The sequence below is a fragment of the Mesoplodon bidens genome, assembly GCF_964165515.1.
Source record: "Mesoplodon bidens genome assembly, chromosome: 2".
Classification (NCBI taxonomy): domain Eukaryota; kingdom Metazoa; phylum Chordata; class Mammalia; order Artiodactyla; family Ziphiidae; genus Mesoplodon; species Mesoplodon bidens.
The window spans coordinates 170,709,706-170,736,770 of NC_138177.1; the positions used below are offsets into that span (position 1 = coordinate 170,709,706).

Here is a 27,065-nt window from a genome sequence, read left to right on the forward strand (position 1 = left end):
CTTCTGCTGTCTGCCCTCTGGTGGATGAGGCTATCTAAGAGGCTTCTGCTAGCTTCCTGATGGGAGGGACTGGTGGTGTGTAGAGCTGGGTGTTGCTCTGGTGGGCAGAGCTCAGTAAAACTTAAATCTGCTTGTCTGCTTATGGGTGGGGCTTGGTTCCCTCCCTGTTGGTTGTTTAGCCTGAGGCACCCCAGCATTGGAGCCGATCAGTGGAGCTCTTTGTTGGGGCTGATGGTGGACTCTGGGAGGGCTCATGCCAAAGAGTACTTCCCAGAACTTCTGCTGCCAGTGTCCTTGTTCCTGCGGTGAGCCACAGCTACCACCCACCTCTGCAGGAGACTGTCCAACTCTAGCAGGTAGGTCCGGTTCAGTCTCCCATGGCGTCACCGCTCCCTCCCCTGGGTCCTGATGTGCACACTACTTTGTGCGTGCCCTCCAAGCGTGGAGTCTTTGTTTCCCCCAGTCCCGTTGAAGTCCTGCAATCAAATCCTACCAGCCTTCTAAGTCTGATTCTCTAGGAATTCCTCCTTCTGTTGCCAGACCCTCAGGTTGGGAAGCCTGACGTGGGGCTCAGAACCTTCACTCCAGTGAGTGGACCTCTGTGGTATAAGTGTTCTCCAGTTTGTGAGTCACCCACCCAGCAGCCATGGGATTTGATTTTATTGTGATTCATCACCTCCTACCTTCTCATTGCAGCTTCTCCCCTGTCCTTGAACGTGGGGCATCTTTTTTGGTGAGTTTAGCAGTAGCTGTGATTCCGGTGCTCTCGCAAGAAGAGTAAGTGTATGTCCTTCTACTCTGCCCTCTTGAAGCAATCTCCACAGTCAGTTTTACTGCTAAATAGCCATATTATAAATAGTGAGAGTCTTGGAATTAATAATATACTGTAATATTTATTCTTAAATGTCTAAAGGGCCACGTGTCTGCAAACATTGTTGTAAGTACTGCTTAAGTCCTTTCCCTGTGTAGATAATGAGGCAAACAGATAAGAGAGTGACGATAACAGTGATGATTACTCTGAGTGGCTGCAGGGAGAGAGAGGATAATGTGAGCCTTGTCTTCCTCAGCTACATCATTGGCTTAAGTAAGATTTTTTAGGCCAATCCGGAAACCTAACTAGCAAGTTCCAAAAGCCGGTTTGCTCACTGTAAAATTTATGTGTGCCTGCTAGAAAAATAAAATAAAACTCAGAGAAAAGTGTAACAGGAAACAAAGACCCATGATCTTGCTACCTAAAGGGCCGTGCCACTCATTTTAACATGTTCCTTCCAGTTGTTTTGCTTTGTACTTAAGAAAAAAATACTTTTGATTTAGTATCCCCCTTAAAATTATAAACAACTTCTTATTAAAAAGTCTTTCTAATATGGGGATGTATGTATATGTATAACTGAATGAATCATTTTGTTATAAAGCAGAAACTAACACACCATTGTAAAGCAATTATATTCCTATAAAGATGTTTAAAAAAAGTATTTCTAAATATATATTTTAAGGATGCAATTGCCCATTCCCCATGGTGTTATGTATTTTTTACTGTTATAAATATGTTTAAACAGGTGACTCATAGCTTTACTTTTTTTCTGACTAAATAATACCAGTTAAGAAAAAAATCAGAAAATAAAATTGTAAAGAGAAGGAGAATCAGCCATTATTTCCCAGAGAAACCTTTATATGTAGAGGGAATTCTTTATATGCTTTTTACTTTTATAGACATATATAAAATATACACATACAACTTTAAAAGTTATACACATGTAAGTTAAAAAAGATTTTTGTTCATACTTATGTATATTCCTCGAAGTTAAATTTTTATCCTAACATATCATGTATATCATTTCATGTCAAGGTAGAATTAACGCATCATTTTAGTGGACCATGATTTGTGTCGTTAAATACAGAACTACGTCATAAGAGTTTTGGCTATATTGGGAAGAAGGCACTTTTAGGAATGGAGATGTTTACATATAAGAGTATTCCTTTTGTACTATGATTTATATAACTAGTCATTTGTTTTTTGTTGTTGTTATTTTAATTTATTTAATTAATTTATTTATTTTGGCCTCACTGTGCAGCATGTGGGATCTTAGTTCCCTGACTAGGGATCAAACCCACACCCTCTGCATGGGAGTGTGGAGTCTTAACCAGTGGATCGTGAGGGAAGTCCCTATAACTAGTCCTTTGTTGATGGACATTTGTGTTATTTCTGTATTCTTGCTTTTATAAATAATACTGTGATTAACAGCTATATCTTTTTGATCTTTGTTATCTTGGTAATTTATTCATGATGATTCTTAAGTAACTGATTAACATTTATCCATCTATTCAATGAAAACAGAGCAGTAGAATACATATGGCTTTTAAAAAGCAAATAATATAGAAAGGTTTATTATGAAAAGAAACAACCCCTTGCCTACTCTTCACCTTCTGGTTTTACCCGTCAGAGGCAGCCGCTTTTTACTAGTTTTGCTTTTAGTTCCTCTGGCATTATCTCTGTATCTGTAAGTAAAATACTTTTTTTTAACAATTGTTTGATTTGTCGTTATCACTTGACTCTTTGCTTTGATAGGTGGTGTTTCAGTTCTTTCACAGTCCTCCTTTCTCTTCTCTGTTTCCTCTCAATATAGTTAGATTCTTGGTCCCCTAATAAATAACTAAGCAAATTTTTAGAACAATTTGGACACTTGATGAATCAGATCATACTCAAAGGTGAAACAGAACAGTGTTGTTTGTTTATAAATTCTGTTTTCTTTTAACTCTTGCTTTGTGATCTCTGCTCTTTTTTCATCTGATTTTTTTTTCCAGTTTTACTGGTAAGAGAATTTATATTGTCAACTCTTACATTAAAGGAGAATGATAATCTCCATGAATCTTTCTTGTGAGATTCTCCAGAGCTCCCATGTGGCCTGTAAATAAAAGAGACTAAGTCTTAGGGAAACCATTTCTTTACCTAATCCAAATGTAGAGTTTTCGGTATGGTGTCCGTCTTGTCTCAGGTTTTTTCCTTTGTACTGTCTGAACCTGAATTATATTAAGAATATTAAAAATCTAGTTCTAAAGAGGATGTGAGTTCCTTTTGGAATTATTAATCCTTAAAGAATATATCAGAGGACAGGAATTTATTTTATTATGCAGTGAATGTATTAGTTATTCTTTTAGTCAATGATTCAATATTACATTTTAATTTTGTTTTGTTTTTGATGGCGGTTTCATGATCTGCCCTTAGTTTTCCTGTACTTTTTGCTAATTTGTTTTTGTGGGCATATCAACAGAACAGATATAAGTGAATTAAAGAGCTTTGTTACCTCATGCTTATCCCTTAGCTGCTAAAATCTCTGATGTTATAACTAATGGAAAATGACCTAAAACTCATTTATTTCATCTTAATTTAATACGTTTATATTCTAAGAATAGTTATCTATCTTGCACATATATGAATACAAACTCATGATATCCATGTTTAAAGATGCCCTAGATATCAAGTTAAACTGTATATTTTAAAAATAAGTTGTATGTTCCTATAAAGGTCTTCATGAACCTCATGTTTAATTTGTAAGTAGATATATTAGTAGCTTCCAATTGTTGTGTATCATGCACTCTCTTAGGTACTCTCCAAAGTGTATCTGTAATCTTTCATTACATGCCTCTTAAGATTTCCTTATTTTTTTTTTACAAAGTAAGAAAGTGAAACACTGAGTTCTTTGCCCATAGTAACACAGCTATTAAATGATAGAGCTGAAGTGAGGTATGGTCATGTTTTCTCCTACTGTATTTTCAGTGCCTCAGTTTCTAACATATGGAAGAAGAATAGATAAAACCAAAATGAATAGTAACTAAGATAGAAATTTTGAACATACAGTTTGCTATTGTGTCACCAAAGCCAATCATCTGAAGTTTAGGTTAGGTGAATAGGATAAAATACTTCTAGATCTGCCATGTCTTTTCCTAGTCAGACGTGAATCTTCATAAGTTTCCTGTTGATGCCTTTGGATATTGTGATGTATTGCATGTAGAAACCATAAGTTATCTCTGCAGCCCTTGATTAACGTTGTTATTTCTCAAATTGGTCCTTTGAAATTGATTCCCATGTGAAAATCATCTTCTTTCCCATTACTACCCAGTTTGCTTCCTCAGCTCTAGATTCTATCTCTGTCTCTCTCATCTTTATTGAGACAACATTTGAATATCATATAATTCACCCACTTAAATGTACAGTTACTGGATCTTGGCATATTCAGAGCTGTATAGCCTTCACCAAAATCAATTTTGGGACATTTTCATTACCCCAAAAAGAAACCTGGTGTCCCTTATTAGCCCATTACTCCCCAGTCACCCAGCTCTAGGCAACCACTAATCTACTTTCTGTTTCTGATAGATTTGCCCATTCTGAACATTTCATATAAGTGGAATCATATAATATCTGGTCCTTTTGATGACTGACTTCCCTTAGCATAATGTTTTTGTGGCTGATAGTATCTATTGTGTGGATATACCTTATTTTATTTATCTCTTCATCAGTTAATAGATACTTGCATCATTTCCACTTTTTGGGTATTTTGAATAAGGAACGTTCATATACAGATATTTTTGGTGGACATTCTAGCCTCTCTTTTATCCTTATAATATAAATGAGGTAAGATTACATCATCATTTAAAAAATCAGTGGCTCCTCCTTGCTGACAGCAAAAAATTAAAATATCTTGGCAAAGAATATGTAGTTTTTCTACAGTCTGGCTATAGTCAGGCTACAGTTGTACCAGCTTCATTCCACTTACCTCTCTTTCCCCCAACCCTTTCTATAGAGAACCCCTTACCTAAAACATGCGGAACATGTTTTACCTTCTTACCCTCTGTACTCAGTAAATTTCTTTTTAAAATAATATCTCTAATTCTTGGTCTAAACTCAAGCTTTTTACTTCTCAAGGTGCAACTCAGATTTTACTAAGCCTTCCACAGTTTCAGACCTGGTTACTTCTCGTTTTTAATCAATGCTTTAAATACATATCCTTATAGGATTTTATCACATGATTTGTTTTCTTTACTTACTGTAATTTTCTTTCTATTGGAACTCCTAAGGACAAGGGCTATTTCTTTTTTTTTTTTTTTTTTTTTTTTTGCTGTACGCGGGCCTCTCACTGCTGTGGCCTCTCCCGTTGCGGAGCACAGGCTCCGGACACACAGGCTCCGCGGCCATGGCTCGCGGGCCCAGCCGCTCCGCGGCATGTGGGATCTTCCGGGATAGGGGCACGAACCCGTGTCCCCTGCATCGGCAGGCGGACTCTCAACCACTGCGCCACCAGGGAAGCCCATCATTTTTAAAGCTTAATACAGTGCCTGACAGAACATTGATGCTTAGTCAGTGTTGACTGTACGTCAGAGGAGGTAAAATTAGGAATCATATCAAATTGGTTTGTATTACGGTTATCTGTCCTGTCCTTTATATTCTGTCCTAACATTAGCAGACCCATTATTTTTTATTTATTTATTTTTTTTTTTTTGCGGTACACGGGCCTCTCACTGTTGTGGCCTCTCCCGTTGCGGAGCACAGGCTCCGGACGCACAGGCTCAGCAGCCATGGCTCACGGGCCCAGCCGCTTCACGGCATGTGGGATCTTCCCAGGACCGGGGCATGAACCCCTGTCCCCTGCATCGGCAGGCGGACTCTCAACCACTGCGCCACCAGGGAAGCCCAGCAGACCCATTATTAAACAAAACAAAACAACTTTTGTTATATGTCACTTATACCTCAGTTAAAAAAAAATAATTAACCAGTCTAAAAAAATATCTGTTTTGGGCCTTCTTCTGTGTGGTGCTAGGTCTGTATTGATCCTAGGACTGCTGAAATTAGGTTGATTGTCTTTCAGTCACCTTTTGTCTTTAAAATTCTGAGATTCTCACTTTGGTTTAGTTTTAGTTTAGGACATTACTGATTCATCTTATGGTAATCTTGTTTGTTCTTTTATAATTCTGTGCAGAGAAATTAGCCATATAGATTCCATTGAGAGGGTGAGCACTGTCTTGAATATGCAACAATTAACACTAACCAAATAGATCCAGAAATAAATTTAGCTTTGGTTTTTGCCCCCTGGTTTATAAATTCAAACTTTTTCATATTTTCATTTGCTAGTTTTCATAATTAGCTCAGAGACTACCTGAAACTTTGATATGAACCTACTTCTAAATTTATCTTCTCTAGCCCTGACTCCTCTTCTGAGCTTAGATTCAGATATTGAACTGGCTACTTATCACTTCCATTTGGATATCTAATAGGCATATATTGCTTTTGATTACCCTTTCCCCTGAATCTGCTCTCCCTATCTCACATGAATATCTCTACCCACTTAATATTTCAAGCCATAAACTTAAAAGCCATCCTGTAGTTCCATAATAGTTACACTTTAAAATATATATTTAAAAAATTATTAAATCTGTTACAATTATCTTATTACCTTCAGCTAGGATGTAAACTCCATGAAGACAGAGATTTTAGAGTCTTATTCACCTAATTTTGTATCCCATGTACCAGTGCATGGCATACAATTTGTTCTCAATAAACGTATATTAAATAAGTGAATCAGTCAATCCTCATTCCCTTCTGTCCCTTCCGTTCAGTCAGATCAGTAGCAATTCTGCTTGGCTCTGCCTCTAATATACAACCCAAATTGGTCCACTTCTTTTCATCTTTATTTTTACTGTTCTAAGCTACCATCAGTTTTGGCCTAGCTTATCGTGATAGCTTTTAAACTAATCTGTTTCCATTCTCGTACTCTTCAATTCTTTCTTTTCACAAAGCAACCCAAATGATCTTTGGAAAACATCAGATCTGGTCATGCTCCTGCTTAAAATTTCCGATAGTGGGACTTCCCTGGTGGTCCAGTGGTTAAGAATCTGCCTTCCAATGCAGGGGATGCGGGTTCAATCCCTGGTCAGGGAACTAAGATCCCACATGCCGTGGGGCAACTAAGCCTGTGTGCCGCAACCAATGAGGCTTTGCGTGCCACCACTAGAGAAGCCCGTGCGCTGCAGTGAAGACCCAGCACAGCCAAAAAAAAAAAAAAAGAAAAATTTCCATTAGCTTTGTATTCCACTTAGAATAATATCCCAAGTCCTTACCATGCCTACAAGCCCTTAAGTCATATTGCCTCTGCTGCCATCTCCTTTTAGCCTCATGATGGGGGGACTACCCCCGACCCCCAACTTGTAACAGTTTAGTCACTCCCATTTCTTGACCTTGTCAAGATCTCAGGGTCTTATCTTATACCTGTTGTTTTCTCTGCCATGTGAGGTCTTTTCCTAGTTTTTTTTTTATTACTAGGTAACAAATCACCACAGAATTAACAGCTTAAAATAGCACCCATTTATTACTTCACAGATTCTGTGGGTCTGGGCTAGCAGGGTCCTCTGCTCAGGACCATGCTGAAATTAAAGTGTTGGCAAGGACTGGAATCTCATGTAAGGCTTGGGGTTCACTTCCATACCCATTAGGATAGTTGGAAGAATTTATTTCCTTGTAGTTTTTGGACTGAGGTCCCTGTTTTCTTGCCGGCTGTTGGCTAGGGATTGCTCTCAGCTCCTAGAGGCTACCTTTGGGTCCTTGCTATGTGGCCCTCGCATAACCTGTAAGTCAGCTTAGTCTTTAAGAAAGCAGGAGAGGGGCTTCCCTGGTGGCACAGTGGTTGAGAATCTATCTGCCTGCCAATGCAGGGGACACGGGTTCGATCCCTGGTCCGGGAAGATCCCATATGCCTTGGAGCAACTGGGCCCGTGAGCCACAACTACTGAGCCTGCGCGTCTGGAGCCTGTGCTCCGCAGCAAGAGAGGCCGCGATAGTGAGAGGCCCATGCACCGCGATGAAGAGTGGCCCCCGCTTGCCACAACTAGAGAAAGCCCTCGCACAGAAACGAAGACCCAACACAGCCAAAAATAAATATAAAAAATAAATTTAAAAAGAAAAGAAAGCAGGAGAGTATCTCTCTGATTCACTGTGTTTTAAAGAGCTCACGTAATAAGTTCACACCCACCCAGGATAATCTCTTTCTTGATTAACTTGAAGTCAGCTGTGTAGTTACCTAGTCATAGGAGTGATATTCCATCATATTCACTGGTATATTAAGGGGAAGGAATTAGACAGGGTACGTGCACCAGAGACAGGAATATTGAGAGCCGTTTTAGAATTCTGCTTGCAACAATTTGTCCTCTGGCCCCCAAAGATTCACACTTGGTATGCTGTTTGTTACCTTTTATACCTAGACATGTTTGAAGGCCAGGTGTTTTTTTCTTAGTTTTATTCTATTGTTACTGATCTGTGGTAGGTGCTCAACTGTTAACATTGAAAAAGCAGCTAATCTGCTTTTCTTTCTCTTGTTTCCATTGCCAGTTAATAAATACGAAAAGAAACAATCTTCAGAATTGAACCCAGTACTACAGAGTCCATGATAGAACTGATGAATTAAAAAAAATGCACAACATGAGAGTTGCGAGTTAAGTTTTATTTGGGGCAAAAATGCAGACTGCAGTCCAGGAGACAGCATTTCAGATAGTTCTGAGAGACTGCTCCAAAGAGGTGATGGCGGGAGCCAGGTAATATAGAAGTTTTGTAACAAAGGGCAGATAGTCTGAACGTCAAAAGATTATTGTTAATTAAAGAAAACCAGATATCTCAAGTTAAGGAATTTAGCGCTTTTCTATGTATGGGAGGATGCAACAGACTGGGCTCACTGGAATCATTCCTTTGGTATGCACCTCAGCTTTCTGGGGCCAGTATCCTGTGTTTTCACATCCTGAATTTCCTCAGGGCTCATGGTAGGGAGTGGCTACAGTCTGATGGCTGCTAGGTGGCAGGTTTTTCTTTTTTAATATTTATTTATTTATTTGGCTGCATTGGGTATTGGTTTGCAGCACGTGGGATCTTGGATGTAACGTGTGGGATCTTTCGTTGTGCATGGGCTCTTCGTTGCGGCGCGTGGGCTTCTCGCTAGTTGTGGTGAGCAGGCTCCAGAGCTCGCGGGCTTGGTAGTTGTGGCGCAAGGACTCTCTCTCTCTCTCTCTTTTTAAAAAAAGTTTTATTTGTTTATTTTATTTGGTTGCGCCGGGTCTTAGTTGCGGCACGCAGCCTCCTTAGTTGTGGCATTCGAACTCTTAGTTGTGGCATGCATGTGGGATCTAGTGCCCTGACCAGGGATTGAAGCTGAGCCCCCTGCATTGGGAGCGCAGAGTCTTATCCACTGTGCCACCAGGGAAGTCCCATGAGGGCTCTCTTACTTGTGGCCCACGGGCTCTAGAGTGCGTGAGCTCAGTAGTTGTGGCAGTCGGACTATCGTAGTTGTGGAACACAGGCTCTGGATCGCGCTAGCTCAGTAGATTGTGGTGTGTGGGTTTAGTTGCCCCATGGCATGTGGGATCTTAGTTCCCTAACCAGGGCTCAAACCCGCATCTCCTGCATTGGAAGGGGGATTCTTAACCTCTGGATCACCAGGGAAGTCCTGGCAGGTAGTCTTTTCAGCCCTGAGTTTCCTCAGGGCTCACCGGCTCACATTGGAGGGCTGCAGGTATTGATGACGGTGACATCCTTTGTTTAAATATTACATTTATCAGAACTGTCCATGATAGCATCTGTTTGCTTGAGTATTTAAGTATTACTGGAATCATGAAATTGCCTTTTTTTTAAAATGTGAAAAACAACTTGAATATTTGAAGTTCCATATGGTTCAACCTAATAAGTGTAGCAAAGAGTAGAACAAAGAGGAAAGTCACTTACTTTCTCTTTCTCTTGGTTATGGGAGGGGATTGGCAGCGATAATGTTGGAGAGGCTTTGAAAAATGTCATGATACATAGTAAAATTTTCTAGTATCCACTGTAATGTTCCTTTTTAGTTGACTAAGCCAGCTTTTATTTATTTCCCAATATCTGTAATTAAAAATATCTCTAGATATTGGGAAATAAATGACCCGAAGGAAGAACTAGTATGATATACATGAAAAACTAATCAGAAGGAGAAACTACTTATCCATTCAGCTGCTAGAGGATCTCATAGAGTATTGAAATTAACCAAGTAAGAAAAGCTTTGGAATCTTTCCAGTCTACCAGAAATTGAACTTGGTCATTTCCATGTGGGAATTGCAGCTGTTGGAATGCTTTTATTTTTTTATTTTATTTTATTGTGGTACGCGGGCCTCTCACTGCTGTGGCCTCTCCCGCTGCGGAGCACAGGCTCCGGACGTGCAGGCTCAGTGGCCATGGCTCACGGGCCCAGCCGCTCCGCGGCATGTGGGATCTTCCTGGACCGGGGCACAAACCCGTGTCCCCTGCATCGGCAGGTGGACTCTCAACCACTGTGCCATCAGGGAAGCCCTGGAATGCTTTTAGATGACTTCACTAAATAAACTTCATCTTGGGATAAAAAGTTAAGGGGTGGCTTCTCAGACATAAACCATGTGCCCTTTTAACCTTTATATTAATCATTTTTTGCTGAAAACATTAATATTTCTTGATAGGAATCCTTTGTAATTCTTTTAATAAAGATTTAATTATTGTGTGTTTTTAAGTGCTATGTTTTTATTGTATATATTGTGCAATATATGCATATATTATGTAGATGCAATGAATAAAGGTATAATACTTTATATGTGTGTATATAATGTTTAACAATATATCTGTATTCATTCAATGACTATTTGTCTAGAATTCAGTCACAGGTCTATACGTGAGTACTTCCTTAAAGTTTATTCTCTCTAGATTTGCTGATTGGAATATTCTGAATAAATTCATCAGAGCTTTACTGTTCTCATTGTTTTTCTTTACCTTGTTCCTTCTGTTGGTACATAAAGTGGCAGAGGTGGAAGAACACCATGGCAGTGTATAAGACATTCAGAGCAAATGTGCGTGCCTGCTTATTGTATAATAAAGATAATGTCTCTTTCTGGAGCAAAAGGCAGCATGCTTACTGCACATTATAAAAGATTCAAGTTCCTAAGTGCAGTGTTCTTTAAGGTAATGCAAGTCATCATATGTGCACTTGTCATCTGGCCCTCTTTGTGTTGCCCTGGGACTCAGGTTCAAAGTGTGGCGCAAAAATGCTCATACTCTGGCTACTGCTATTGTTGAAAGTAATAAATAGTCCTTTGTTTTGTCAAAAAAACAAACAAACCCAGAAAGTTCATATTTGGTGATGATCATGAGGTACCCCTAGAGCCAGATTCACACACTGGCTGCCTGTGTATTTTTTTTTTAATGCTTGTATACTTAATCTATAGATGTGTTTTATTTGGCTTGTACAGTGTTTTGGGGGTCAGGAAAATTTCATGTAAAAATCTTTATTTTTAGTTTTTCTTGAAAACTTGGAAGATACTGCATGACTTACTTGGAATTCCTGAATGGCAGCACTTGGCTACAGCTGAGTATCTGAGTATCTACTGCCCTATGGGGGATGGGTATTCTGTCCAGTTCTCCATAGTCCCTACTTCCTGTTGCTTAAACCTGGCCATTTTTCCCCCACGTCTGTTTCCCACATGGTATTTTCATTGCTCTGGGGTCATGAGAGAATGATCATGTTCAGGAAACTTTAATTTTTAAATTACTATTATTTGAAAATTGTAGTTTATGTATTATAGCCTTTAATTGGCCAGAATATTTTTTCAAATCAGGTAATTTAGTGCTGAATAAATCAACTTAAAAATTTTATTATTATTTATTTTATTTATTTATTTTTAGCTGTGTGGGGTCTTCATTGCTGCACGTGGGCTCTCTCTAGTCGCATCGAGTGGTGGCTACTCTTCGTTGCGGTGGGTGGGCTTCTAATTGCAGTGGCTTCTCTTGTTGCGGAGCATGAGTTCTAGGGCGCATGGGCTTCAGTAGTTGTGGTGCACAGATTCAGTAGTTGTGGCTCGTGGGCTCTAGAGCGCAGGCTCAGTAGTTGTGGTGCACGGGTTTAGTTGCTCCGCAGCATGTGGGATCTTCCCGGACCAGGGCTCAAACCTGTGTCCCCTGCATTGGCAGGCGGATTCTTAACCACTGCGCCACCAAGGAGGCCCTCAACTTTATGCTTACTGACTCATCTTAGTTTCCATGGCCTTTATGGTTTAGCTTTAAACTTTCAAAAGATTCTTCAAGTTACATTTGGTCGGCAACCACCAAGTATCATTGGTTTTATAGGAGATGATTTTAGGTAGAACTCTTGAATGAAAATTTACTAGCTAGCTGAAGTTTCCACTAAGGTAAAATTTTAGAGGTTTTCTTTTAATTTATTTTCTTTTCATATTCTTACTCCTCTTGTAGAACAGCAGTATAACTAGTACCAGTGTAACTAGAATTTTACCCCAGGTCCTAAGTAATTAGCTTGTTTTGGTCTGTAAGCTTTTTTAGGGAGTGGAAGAGGATTATAACATACATGCCTAGAAGTGCATAAAACATAAAAGTAGAGTTTAACAAATAATTTTAAAGCAAAATCTATGTCTCACCTCCCAGGTATATTAAAAAAAAAAAACATAATGTGGCCTTACCTGATCTTAACTCCTTGTCTTCCCAATATATCTGCATTAAAAAAAAATTCCTGCTCTTATTTACAGTGTTGCCATCCATTTATGCATTTCTAAATTAGTATAGTCAAGTTTTGTTTGTTTTGGAACTTTTTTGGAATCATACTCTGTAGTCTTCTGTGTTCTCTTTCACTCAGTATCATTAATGAGTGTCATTCAAGTTGTGGTGTGTTGCTGTAGTTTTAAATTTGATGTCCACATAGGAAAATATTTCATTATTGATCCATTCTCCTGCTAATGAATGGCTGCGTTATTTCCAGTTTTTGGTAGTAAGAACAATGCAACTATGGACATTTTTGTACACGTACCTTGGTGCACATTTTCCTGTTTCTCGCAAATGTATACCTAGGAAGAGCTAGGTTATAGGGTATGCTTGTTTTCAAGGTTACTAACTAATGCCAAATTCTTTCCCAAAGAGCTTATACCAGTTTACATTTCCACCAGCATATGAATGAGAATTGTGGATGCTCTACATTATTGCCAGTGCAAAACTATAATATCTATAAAAAGTAAATGTTTCTTGGGCATATAATCTTTTAAACTTAAATACAGGGGACACACACACACACACACACATTCTGCATACTACAAAATGTTTGATTAATTTTGCTTAAGAAGAATATTACAGAAAAGACAAAAATCTTTTTAGCTTTGGAGGTGGTTAAGTAGTTGCCATAATTAGCTACTTATACTTCTACTCCCAGCCTCCATAATTGAGACGGTACTAATAATAAATAATGGGAAAACATGTTTTTTTCCCCTTTACATGAGAACTTCTTGTCACTACCTTCAAAGGACATGGATTATAACAGTATGATCTGAAATGGAGTAAGTTAGCCAGAGAGGAGAAGAAACTGTAGCCAGAGACTAGAAAATTCAATAATCATTCATCTAGGAATATTTTGAAAGAAGATATTCAAAGTTTCATGTAACTTTGAATTTTATCCTCAACAGCTTCATTAGACCTTGTGCCATTTCCTTGGGATAGGGTTGTGTTACCTACTTATATTTTGTATAACTTCTAATTGAAGATGGTATACCTTTTTCCTGGGCAAAGATAGTAAGCTCTATAGTACACTAAAAGCAAACATGTAGTACATAATGCAGTATGACACTTGTAATAGGGGGTCTTTTTGAATTAAATAGATCACAGTGAAGACCAGAGATTTATTACATGTTGTAGCTTTTTGGGGGGAGAATTTTTAAGAATGACATGATTCTCCTATTATTTTGATACAGATTTATTTTCTTTGGTTTGCTTTTATTAGTAGAAACCTCCAAATTTGGGAGGGAATACTCTACTAAAATACACAATACCAAAGGATTCCTGCAATTTGCCTACCCCTTTAGGAACAGCAGAGAATGCATACTTCAAGGATATTTGCCTATGAAGGTTGTTTTTCACTGGTGCTTGCTTTAAGGAAAATTTTAATGTTAGCAGTAGCATGTGCTTTGGCTAAATGCCTTTTCTCCTTTTGTCAAACATCTGTATTTCATGGGGTGATAACAATATTCTAAAAAGTGCACTTAAGCAGTTTTCAGGGAAACATGAACACTAATATTTTTTTTAAAATTTGTGTATTTATTTTTTATCTTTGGCTGTGTTGGGTCTTAGTTGTGGCACGCGGGATCTTCGTTATGGCATACGGGATCTTTTGTTGCAGCACGCAGGCTCTTCCTTGCGGTGCACCGGCTTCTCTCTAGTTATGGCGCACGGGCTCCAGAGCCCCTGGGCTCTGTAGTTTGTGGCACGCGGGCTCTCTAGTTGCAGTGCACTGAACACTAATCTTTATCTGAAATCATTGATTTAGTTATTTTGGTCTTTGTCAGTAGAATATAGAAGAACCTCTTTGTAGTTCGAAAGGGTGTATCTTTTCTTTTTTACTCTTGATTGTTTCACATATTCATTTCAATTGGTGGCAGTTCACATCTATGTATTTTTTATGTCTTCAGTTATGTTACTTTATTTTCTCATTATTTGCTATTTCTACCTTTTTTGCTCTCATATATTTAAGTTCCTAGTCTTTGAGGTAAGATTATTTCTTCAGGGTATGTATTCCAAAATGGAATCATTCTTTGGGTGTGGTTTTAAGGCAGCTGTGATGCATTGCTCTGTAGTTCTGGGGACATGGTAAACCCATTCACAGTATCCTGTCTATGTCCTGTTTCCTTAGATCCTTGGCAATATTGGGGTGAAGTTTTTAATTTTATTTTATTTATTTATTTATTTATTTATTTTTGCGGTACGTGGGCCTCTCACTGTTGCGGCCTCTCCCGTTGAGGAGCACAAGCTCCAGACGCACAGGCCCAGCGGCCATGGCTCACGGGCCCAGCCTCTCCGCGGCATGTGGGATCTTCCCAGACTGGGGCACGAACCCGTGTCCCCTGCATCGGCAGGCGGACTCCCAACCACTGCACCACCAGGGAAGCCCTGGGGTGAAGTTTTTTAAAAAAAACTTATTATTTGTGTTATTTGTGATATGCATGTAGTAATATATTTCATTTTTAAATTTTATTGAAGGATAGTTGATTTATAACGTTGTATTAATTTCTGCTGTATAACAAAGTGATTCAGTTATACATATACATTCTTTTTCGTATTCTTTTCCATTGTGGTTTATCACAGGATATTGAATATGCTTCCCTGTGCCATATAGTAGGGCCTTGTTTATCCATTCTATATATAATAGTTTGCATCTGCTAACCCCAAACTCCTACTCCATCCCTCCCCAACCCCCCTCCCTCTTGACAACCACAAGTCAGTTTATATCTGTGAGTCTGTTTCTCTTTCATAGATATGTTCATTTGTGTTGTATTTTAGGTTCCGCATGTAAGTGATATCATATTGTGTTTGTCTGTCTCTTTCTGACTTACTTCACTTAGTGTGATAGTCTTTAGGTCCATCCCTGTTGCTGCAAATGGCATTATTTCATTCTTTTTAATGGCTGAGTAATATTCCATTGTGTGTGTGTGTGTGTGTGTGTGTGTGTGTGTGTGTACCACATCTTCTTTATTTCCATGTCTTGGCTGTAGTAAATAGTGCTGCTATGAACATAGGGGTGCACATATTTTTTTGAATTATAGTTTTATCTGGGTATATTCCCAGGAATGGGATTGCTGGATCATATGGCAACTCTATTTTTAGTTTCTGAAGGAACTTACATACTTATTTCCATAGTGGCTGCACCAATTTACATTCCCAGCAACAGTGTAGGAAGGTTCCCTTTTCTCCACACCCCCTCTAGCTTTTGTTGTTTGTAGACTTTTTAATGATGACTATTCTGACTGGTGTGAGGTGATACCTCATTGTAGTTTTGGTTTTCATTTCTCTAATAATTAGCAATGTTGAGCATCTTTCCATGTGCCTATGAGCCATCTGTATGTCTTCTTTGGAAAAATGTCTATTTAGGTCTTATGTCCACTTTTCAATTGTTTTTTTTTGTTGTTGTTATTGAGTTGTATGAGCTGTTTTTATATTTTGGAAATTAAGCCCTTGTTGGTTGCATCATTTGCAAATATTTTCTCCCAGTCTGTAGGTTATCCATTTTGTTTATGGTTACCTTTGCTGTGCAAAAACTTATAAGTTTGATTAGATCCCACTTGTTAATTTTTGTTTTTATTTCTGTTGCCTTTGGTGGACTGACCTAAGAAAACATTGGTACGGTTTATGTCAGAAAATGTTTTGCTTGTTTTCTCTTCTAGGAGTTTTGTGATGTTGTGTCTTATATTTAAGTCTTTAAGCCATTTTGAGTTTATTTTTGTGTATGGTATGAGGGTGTGTTCTAACTTCATTGATTTGCATGCAGCTGTTCAACTTTCTAACACCACTCTTGCTGAAGAGACTGTCTTTTCTCCATTGTATATTCTTGTCCCCTTTGTTGAAGATTAACTGACCATAGGTGTGTGAGTTTATTTCTGGCTCTCTATTCTGTTGCATTCGTCCATATATCTGGTTTTTGTTCCAATACCACACTGTTTTGATTACTGTAGCTTTGTAGTGTTGTCTAAAGTCTCAAGGTTTATGCCTCCTGCTTTGTTCTTTTCCTCAGGGTTGCTTTGGCACTTCTGGGTCTTTTATGGTTCCATATAAATTTTAGGATTATTTGTTTTAGTTATGTGAAAAGTGTCATGGGTAGTTTGATAGAGATCAAACTAAGTCTGTAGATCGCTTTGGGTAGTATGGCCATGTAATAGTATCTTTTATTTTTTTATTTTATTATTTTATTTATTTTTATTTTTTTTTGCGGTACGCGGGCCTCTCACTGTTGTGGCCTCTCCCGTTGCGGAGCACAGGCTCCGGACGCGCAGCCTCAGCGGCCATGGCTCACGGGCCCAGCCGCTCCGTGCCATGTGGGATCTTCCCTGACCGGGGCACGAACCCGTGTCCCCTGCATCGGCAGGCGGACTCTCAACCACTGCGCCACCAGGGAAGCCCAATAGTATCTTTTTTTTTTTTTTCTTTTTGTGGTATGCGGGCCTCTCACTGTTGTGGCCTCTCCCGTTGCGGAGCACAGGCTCCGGACGCGCAGGCCCAGCGGCCACGGCTCACGGGCCCAGCCGCTCCGCGGCATATGGGATCCTCCCAGACCGGGGCACGAACCCGTATCCCCTGCATCGGCAGGCGGACTCTCAACCACTGCGCCACCAGGGAGGCCCCCAATAGTATCTTTTAATATTAATTTATTCTTAATAGCAATTTGAAAAACATTTTTCCATATTATGATTTTTTGCCCTGGGTAAATTTAATCTTTGATTGTTTTATCAGAATGAATTGGAGAATTGACCTGACATTTTATATAGCTAACTTCTTTCACTTTATTTCATTGTGCAAATTTTTTTTCCTAATGTTAAAAATATGTGTCCATTTTGATGCTTTGCTTTAGTAGAATATCAAAGTAATTTATTCTAAAGCATGTGAAATAAGAATATGAATTTATAAAGCCTTGTTGGTGAGAAATTTGCTTGTAAGAACTCTTCGTTTCTGGTTATTAATTTTCTAAAGTAGATGTTTAGATGGCATTCTGACTTATAGCCTTTGAAAAATTGCCCTGATGAGATTTATAAATACTATAACATTTCATGGTAAACCTCATGCCCTTATAAATGTAATTTTCACTCCAAATTGGAAACAAAGTTTTTCAAGGAAATCATAAAGCTATTTAAAAAGCAGGGAAGAAATTAAATACAATTAATTTCAGTTTTAAACTTTGGTCACATTTTAGCATATTCGTGTCTCTTACTAGCCTGTAAGCTTTTGACTGTAGTTAGTTCTCCGTGAGTCCATTTTATTTCAGCTTTGGGAACAGGTAGCTGAACCTTTAGGCATTTATGTCTGTTTTAGATAGACATAATGGATTCTAGGGTTAGATTATCAGGGAGTAGGCTTTCTTCAGAGCCTCTGACTGATTGAGTGAATTCCAGGAAAATCTAATGTCATTTGGAGACCACTTTCATTTCTCCCTGGGTAGAGTTTTTAACTCTGTGGTAGAATTCAGGGGATCTAAGAACTTGGGTAAAATAGCTAATTGACTGTTGAACTATATTAGAAAATAAAAATGATAGAAAAAAAAGAAACACCTACATGTTTTCTTTTAAGATCTTTGTGTATCTTCTTACAGATCTTTTTAATATGACATGTATACTTGTGAGTATATTATATATATGCACACATATGTAGATGTAGCTACACATATAGAAATATATATACATGTACATGCACATGTACATGTATATTTAGATGTACTTTTTTAAAAACAAAAATGAGTTTATGCTCTATAAGTAACTTTTTTTGGTTCAGGTTTATTGAGGTATAATTTACCTAAAGTAAAATTCACCGTTTTTAGTATACAGTTCTGTTAGTTTTGACAAGCACAAAGAGATATATAATCTTCACTACAGTCATGATACAGAACAGTTATGTCATACCCCCAGAATCTCCCTGTGCCCCTTTCGTAGTTATCCTCTTCCCTTGTAATCATTTATTTCTTTTTCATTCCTTTTACACAATATCGTATAAATGGCATCGTACAGTATGTAGTTTCTAGTCTGGCTTTTTTCATTTAGCATAGTTTTTCCTTTAAGAATTTTAGTTTTAGGTATGTTTCAAGAATCTTTTATCAAATGGATGAAAATATTCATGTCTTTTTATCTAGGAATTTCATTTGTTCAATTTTGAAATTTTAAGCCTTTAGTCAGTCTGGCACTTACTTTAGTATAAAGTGTGAGACAGATACTTCCATATTTAAAAAATTAGCTACTTTGGCAATATTTATGAAGATTGAGTTACTAATACTCTTACTAAATTGATTTCCTCACAGGTAACACAAGTAGCAAGACAGCCGGGACCCCCGACCCCTTCCCCTTACTCAGCACATGAAATAAACAAGGGGCATCCAAATCTTGCGGCAACGCCCCCGGGACATGCATCGTCCCCTGGACTCTCTCAAGTAAGAAAAACCTTTTTTTTCCTAAAAGAAATTTCCATGTCAGAGCTGAATTTTTATTTTTCTTTTTTTAAAAAAATATTTATTTATTATTTATTTTTGGTTGCATTGGGTCTTTGTTGCTGTGCGCGGGCTTTTTCTAGTTGCGGCGAGTGGGGGCTACTCTTCTTTGCGTTGCACAGGCTTCTGATTGCCGTGGCTTCTCTTGTTGTGGAGCATGGGCTCTAGGTGCGCGGGCTTCAGTACTTGTGGATCACGGGCTCTAGAGTACAGGCTCAGTAGTTGTGGTACCCGGGCTTAGTTGCTCCGCGGCATGTGGGATCTTCCCGGACCAGGGCTCGAACCCGTGTCCCCCGCATTGACAGGTAGGTTCTTAACCACTGTGCCACCAGGGAAGCTCGAATTTCTATTTTTCTAAAGCAAACTTTTATACATTTTTTTAGACACACCTCCCATGATAGTGACTACTAACAGTTTTACGCATTTCATTTATGGAGTCATTCAAAATAAACTGTCAGTGATATTTAGTTTTCCTTTTTGTTGTTTTAGAAATTAGAGTATGACTCTATAAAGTTCATTAAAAGTCTCATAAAGCACTTGTTTGCCTTTCAGTGTGTAATCTGTTAGTCTCCCTTTTCGCTTTTTGGTGGAGTGTTGGTGGTTATTTTCTACTTTCGTAAACAATATGGCTGTCTTTCCCTCTTAGTATTGATAATTTTAGAGGGCTTTTTTGTTTGTTTGGTTTTATAAATAGATTATTAGAATTTGTTAGGCTTAAAATTTTGTTGAACTGTTAAAGAATAGTGAACTCCTTAGTTTATTTCCAAGTAACAGGCACAGGAGACACTGAAACTGTTTTAAAAAGATGTTGCTGTGGGTCCCCTGCATTTTAAACCATTTCCAAGAAATCTTTCAGCATGTACCAACTCACCATTACATGCTTATTTGGTCTTCCTTGTGGTTAAGAGTGGGGTAGAGTTAAGAAGTCTCTTACTGGAATGTAGAGAGAGTCAAGCCAATAACCTTGAACCAAGCTGTTTTGAGATTGTCAGTATTTACATGTAAGAAACATTCCTTTTAATAATGAAAATTAATATTATAATATTATTTTCAATTTGGGCTTTTATATTTTAGGCCTTTAAGAGCTTGAATAATAAGAGGAAGAATTCCTGAAAATAATGCTAAAAGCTGGTGATTATAAGTTAAGGGTTGATTAATGATAGTTTAAACTATAGAATGTTTGGAGAAGGAATGTACAACTTGCCAAAGCATGATTGAAATAGCGCTATTCAGGAATATGTAAGTTACTTTGGGCTTAGTACTATACTTAAACTCGGTCTAAATCATTCTTGTTTAAGTTTGAGTTTTAAAAGTAAAATATGTCAAAATGAATTCTTAATTGTTTAGGATGGTTTCCAGTGTTGGTTTTCATGGCACTGAACAGAACCACCCATGCTATTAATCAGGTATGTTGGTCTGAGTCTCAGGAGGAAAGAAAAACTGTAGTAAGTTGAATAGGGAAAGTTTAATATAAAGGATTATTAAATATAATAGGGGATTGGAATACTGAGGGGTTGGCTAATAAGAAAGAGAACTCTAAATGATATAAAAATTACAAATATAAGGAGTAGCTGCTTCTCCTGGGGCCAAGATGGAGTCCCCATGGAAGAGCCTTCTTCTCCACCCTGTTACCAGAGAGTGCTTGGCTGTGGCATACCTTATAGTAGAGAAGCCATTGTAGTGTCATACCAGTGGAACATGCTAGAAATCCTTCTTCTGGAATTTGCTGGAAATTCATCTTATGGAGTGTTGAGGAAAGCTGGCTTCTCTAGCACTGGTTCCTTTAGCAAAGAGCTGCTGCAGTGCACAATGGCTACAGCATCTCTGCCACAGGCACTTCAGGTAACCTTGGATCTGCTGGATCACAGGTTGTGGTAGAGCAGCTTGTGTTGCAGCCTAAACTTACTGCAGAGCCTCCTTTTGTTCTTTCCCTCAATCAAAATTGGAAACCTCCCAGATGACTTTGTAGGTAGGTTGAGGTGTATCACACTCAAATGTAATGTGTGTTCTCTTCAAAATCTAAAAAAGGCCTGTCCAACCTTTTGCCTCTTTATTTCATGCTACTGTTAGGAGACTGCTCCCCCAACCTTGGGCTGAGATCTGGCATGATGTGGTTCTCTGAATGGTAGAGAAGTTGCTGTGGTGCCACATCAGTGGAACCTACTAGAAATCCACCCTCTGGAACTTTCCAGAATTCTGCCTTCTAAGGTGCTGAGGGAAAACTCTTCACAGGGCTCTTTCTTCTAGGAGGCACTCTGCTGCAAAATGGCTTGAGAGGGTACCAGGTGTAGCTGTTAGTTACTGGCTACTGCTGGCTGCTGCACACTGCAGCAGAATCCTGACACTGGAGAAGCTGTGCCCTCTAGAGCAGCTGGGCACTGGGGAAGTCAGGTTCTGGAGAAGCTGTCTGTTCTGCAGGAGCCAGCTGCGCATGCCCTCAGGAACCAGGAAGCAAAACCCTTTCCTCCTGCAATATCTTTACAGTGCCCTCTACTGACAAAACTTTACATTGTGCCAGATCCATTTTCACTGTACTGGCAGACAAGTTGAATTTTGAGCTGAAAGGCAAGCAGTCGATAACTGGCACATAAGGGGAATAGCTTAGTTTTCCATTTCAAATTTTTACTGTTTCCAGTTGCGATTTGACCCCAGCAGTTGGCCCAAACTGGCACTGATTATCAGGTTCAGTGTCTAGTCCTTTTCTTTTTTCTCTTGGTATCCCTGTCTAAACTCTTAAGCTATGTTCACAGTAATCATTGAGAAGACATGCTCAGAATAATGCCAGAGAAGTGGAGTGGTACATGTTTTCCACCCACTGTTCCTGTTCATTTGGTTCCTCTCTTTTCCTGAGAGATCAACTTGGTCATGTTAAGTAGTGGACTGAGATGGTGATAGTATGTGATCCACTGGTTAGATTCTTTATTGTCTCTGGAAATGCTAAGCAAAGGACTTCTTCACTGAGGAGTAGTGATTGATCATGGTACTTATTTTAACATTACTATTTTCATTATTACAAAAGAATATGATTAAACAACTCATGGTCCCTGCAATCTTTTTACTTTATCCAACTTCCAGACTTTGTTTTCCTTTCAGAAGACTTGTTTTACTGAGGAAAAATACTCACTATTGCCTCACAGTTGTTGATTGATGGATTGTTTCAGACTTTGCAAACTGCTTTATCTTTCTTATTAAGTTAAACGGTGATTTTATTTACTGCAAGCAAGTTTTTATACTTTTTTGATTTTTAAAATGTCTTTCGCGAAGAAAATAAATTCTGAGTTTGGCAACTCTGACAGTCAGTGTTGCTAACCAGGATAAGTAGAGGAAGCTTTGAAAATGTTTTTCACATTTCATTGTTGAAATAGATGAATGTTGACATTCCTTAAAAAAGGAAAGCAGAGCAAAATTTATTGTTTCTTATACTTGCCTTCTCCCCCATGGAACACATTATGGCTGTCTAAAGCAGTCTTTGAAGTGACTGGTGTTTGGAAGCTGCATTCATGGCACATAAAGATTTGATGTAGCCTTCAGAAACTGCAGTACTGACTGCATTTAGTTGGTCCTGTTGCCAAATCTTCTGTTTTGTTTTCTTCAGTTGATAATATATGTATGTACTTAAAAATTTATACCTATTGAAAATTTCATCAGCAAATACTGTCATTAAGCAGTTTACAAATTAACATGCCTTTACAAGTGTCATTAGTATAAAAGTAAGGCTTATACAAATTTAAATCATTTGTACTTGTGGTTTCATCTAATATATGCTAAATAATTGTGGTAAGCTCTTTTCTCTAATTGTTGAGATTTATCTTAATGTGGTCATATTTGATAGAGAATTTTAGCTCTTTGTCTTTTTTCTTTATTAACAAAAACAGTTGCAACCATATTTATAAAGTAGGGCTTCACCAGATGTTTTCTGAATTTCATCTTTTATGCAGTCTTATAGCTTACCATGAAATATGCCTGAAGGCATATTTGTTTGATTATGCTTCTTTTTGCATTGCATGTAACTAGAAAAAATTCCCAGTGATTTTCTTTCAAGATATTTGTGGTTAGTTTTTAAGTTTTGTTGTAAGAATGATAGTTAAGTGCAACTATTATTCAGACTTTCCATACCCTAAACACAAAGTTTCAGATTCTGTTTGGGAAATCTATAAGACTAGAACCTATATTTTGAAATATCCAAGTGTGAAGAGTGAAAGTTTTAAAAATGAATTCTACATTAATTCAACACAGTTTTAAAAACCAAAGATGGAACTTCCCTGGTGGCACAGTGGTTAAGAATCCACCTGCCAGTGCAGGAGCATGGGTTCAATCCCTGGTCCGGGAAGATCCCACATGCCACAAAGGAGCTAAACCCGTGTGCCACAACTAATGAGCCTGTGCTCTAGAGCCTGTGGGCCACAACTACTGAGCCCAAGTGCCACAACTACTGAAGCCTGCACGCCTAGAGCCCATGCTGTGCCACAAGAGAAGCCACCGCAGTGAGAAGCCCGTGCACTGCAACGAAGAGTTGCCCCTGCTCGCTGCAAGTAGAGAAAGCCCGTGTGCAGCAATGAAGACCCAGTGCAGCCAAAAATTAATTAATTAATTAATCAGTAAGTTAATTAAAAAAAGAAAAAGAAAGCATTTTCTAAGAACCAATCTGTAAGAACTGAGTGATTTTACAAGCATTTTTTTCATTGTCTTTGGTGTAATCTCAGTTTTTTGTTGATGATGTTGTTTATTTTCATCTCAGTTCTGTCAGGGGGAGAAAGGTTTAGGATTTTATCTGTTTCACCTTTAAGGAGTTATTTCCTCTGGACACGTCCTGGGAGGCGCTTCTTGATTTCTCTAGCTACCACTCATCTGTTTTAATAGGTAGTGCAAAGCCTCTTCCATAGTTTCCCTTGCAGGTTTACCTCTTTACTTCACTTACTTCCCATAGTTTTAGAAGAGAAACTCATTTCAGCTCCACCAGTCTGTTTTTTACCTAGCTGTGACATGATTTTTCAGATTTTTATGGTTTTGAAAATTGCAGCCTCAGTTCACCGACAGACTGCACATGTGCCAGTATATCAGGGGATGGGAAATAGAACAGAGAATTAGGAAATGGAGTGGTTTGACTATTCAATTCAGAGTGCTTGTGATTTTTCCTGCAAAAATTTACATTCCAGTTGTCTTAGTTAGCTCAGGCTACCAAAACAAAATACCGTAGACTGAGTGGCTTAAACAACAGACATTTCTCACATTTTTGGATGCTAGGAAGTCCAAGATCAGGTGCTGGCTGACTGATTTGGTTCCTGGTGAGAACTTCCTTCTTGGATTGCAGAAGGCTGCCTTGCCTCCTTACTATGTCCTCATATGGCGGGGGGTGGAGGGAGAGAGAGAGAGAGAGACAAGCAAGCTCTCTGGTGTCTCTTACAAAGGCACTAATTCCATCATGAGGGCCCCACCCTCATGACCTCATCTAAATCTAATTGTCTCCTGAAGTCCCCATCTCCAAGTACCACCACATTGTGGGGTTAGGGCTTCAATTTATGAATTTTTTGCAGGGGGCGAGGGAGGCACCTCCATCCATAGCACCATTTATGTGATTCAGAGAGCTATGGGGGAAGTGGGCAGATAGGACTACTGGGAGAAAGGTCAGCAGAGGGGATAAGTACCATAGACATGTAGAATAGTGTCCTGAGCTTAATCAGGCATATAGGTAAATGTTCTTATCCAGATTAATTGGGGGGGGGATTCAATTTGCATGGATGTGGGAGAAGGGAGAGGATGAGCTTAATACAGGCTTATTTGTTTTTATCAGTGATCAAATGAGAAAGTTTACTTGAAGTATAAGAAAACTAGCATCTTTGGGACTTCCCTGGCGGTCCAGTGGTTAGGACTACACACTTTCACTGTTGAGGGCTGGGGTTCAATCCCTGGTTAGGGAACTAAGATCCCACAAACCTCACAGCATGCCTCTCCCCCTTCCCCCCCCCCCAGAAAAAAAGAAAGCTAGCATCTTTATAGAACTAAGAGTCTTGAATTTCAGTGACTCCATACTCAGTGAAAAGCAGACAATACACACATCATGTATAATAACCTTGTGGTGGGTCATTTTAAATTCTGTCAAAGAAGAGTTAAGGAGAGGTTGTTATATTTAAAGCAAGTAGAATTGATTAGCTGTGAACAAAGAAGATTATAGATTGATTGTTAATAAAGTGTTCTAATTTACTTACCAAACTAACAAACTTTTTCCTTAATACGTATATTAATTTACTGTCCTTTTTTCCTCAAATTTCCAATGATGCTGATAATTAAGTAACAGGAAGAGCTAGATCTGATTGTAAAGTTTTCATTGGTTGATGAACCCTCATCTTTTTCCCTCTCTGAGGAATGATAAACTCTCAAGCTACCTGAATTCTCTCACTCTTGTATGGTATCTTTACTGTCTGCCAAGTGTTTTGTTCCATAGGTACCTAAGTAGGTGATATGTAGAAGAAAGAATTTATGTTGCCAATATTTTGTTGTATTTCACTGGAAAAATAAATCTCCTTTTCAGTTTCCTGTCAGTGATACTCCATTTTCAGGTACTACGCTATATTACTCAAGACTGTTTATTACTTCAAATTTTATTACTCCTCATCACCATTAAAATTGCCCATCTTCTTTTACAGTTTAGTTCCAAAATTTTGACCTGCCTGTTTAGTATAGTTGACAACATGACAGCCTAATTAGCTTAGCAGTACAGCTGTTAAAGTATTGTCAGGAAAAAAAAGAAACGGCACTATTTCAAATAGAGGGGATCTAATACATGAATTTGTTAAACCAGCTGATTGATTTTCAAAGGGACACTGAAGTAATCCAGAGATTAATAACTACAGAAAGCAGCTAACGTCCCTAGAGCTGAGGGAATGAAAGAGGAGACATGGTGGTGTTGTGAGAACCTAGGAGCTTAGAGGAAGTGTCCTTTAGGGCAGCGGTCCCCAACCTTTTTGGCACTAGGGACCAGTTTCGTGGAAGACACTTGTTCTATGGACCCGTGTGTGTGTGGGGGTGGTTCAGGTGGTAATGCAAGCGATGGAGAGCGGCAGATGAAGCTTCCCTTGCTCGCAGCTCACCTCCTGCTGTGTGGCCCGGTTCCTAAGAAGCAGCAGACCGGTACCAGTCTGCGGCCCCGATGTTGGGGACCCCTGTTTTAGGGGACTGTTGGTCAGACTTGTCAGAAGGGAGTTTTACTGCAGCTTGGCCGTCAGAAACTCAGTAGGTGAGAGAGCAGGGTGAGGCTAGTACTTTGCATATCAGGTGTGGACGCCTGTCTGCTGCTGGATCTCTAAGTGGCTTTCAGAGACTAGAGATCTGAATGGAGTTGGTGTCTGGAGCCATACTGACAGGAGGTGAAAGCACCCTTCTACTTACAGGACAATAGGTAAGTAATGGGCACAAATAATGGTAAAAGGTTATATAGTTACCTTAATAATAAAGAATAAGCTAGGACCATAAATCCCATGAATTTAAAGGGAAAAGTAAATGTGGTAAAACAACATTGTTGGTAACTGTAATAATAATGACATTAAATTCCTCTGTTAAATAGTCACTCAGTTTGTCAGAAACTGAAATCTAGATATATGCATTTAAACATGACAGAGATTAAAAACAAAAGCAGGAAAACATTAAAAGGAAAATGCTAGTAAAAAGGAAGCAGTATAAGCAGCCTTTAGAAGTCTACATAGAATGCAAGGCAAAAAACTATATGGGAGAGAGATAATTCCTACAATATAAAAATTTAATTTCTAGAAGATGTAACTTTACAAATTCTTATATACTTAATAATTGGTTCAGAATATATATATAAAGCAAATGTAAACGTTGAAATTGACAAATTCATAATCAGTGTGCGAGATTGACATCTCGGGAAAATGGACAGATTAGTTAGTAACCATATAGATCATGGGTTGGCAGACTATGACCCAAGGGCCAAATCTGACCCCTCTCCTGTTTTTGGTAAGTAAGTTTTACTAGAATACATTCATACTAATTTATTTATGAATTCTGCTTTTGTGC

At 38.7% G+C, this 27,065-nt stretch overlaps 1 protein-coding gene across 17 annotated transcripts in view; it reads left to right on the top strand.

Moving 5' to 3' along the window:
• EIF4G3 (eukaryotic translation initiation factor 4 gamma 3) overlaps positions 1–27,065 on the top strand; it is a 374,779-nt gene that overhangs the window by 110,171 nt on the left and 237,543 nt on the right. For 16 of the 17 annotated variants that reach the window (XM_081224467.1, XM_081224470.1, XM_081224463.1 and 13 more), the window contains one exon: positions 18,849–18,977. The exons of the other annotated variant lie outside the window; for it this stretch is intronic. The gene's annotated coding sequence lies outside the window, so the exon portion shown is untranslated. The remainder of the gene's footprint in view (positions 1–18,848; positions 18,978–27,065) is intronic. 17 annotated transcript variants of the gene reach the window in all.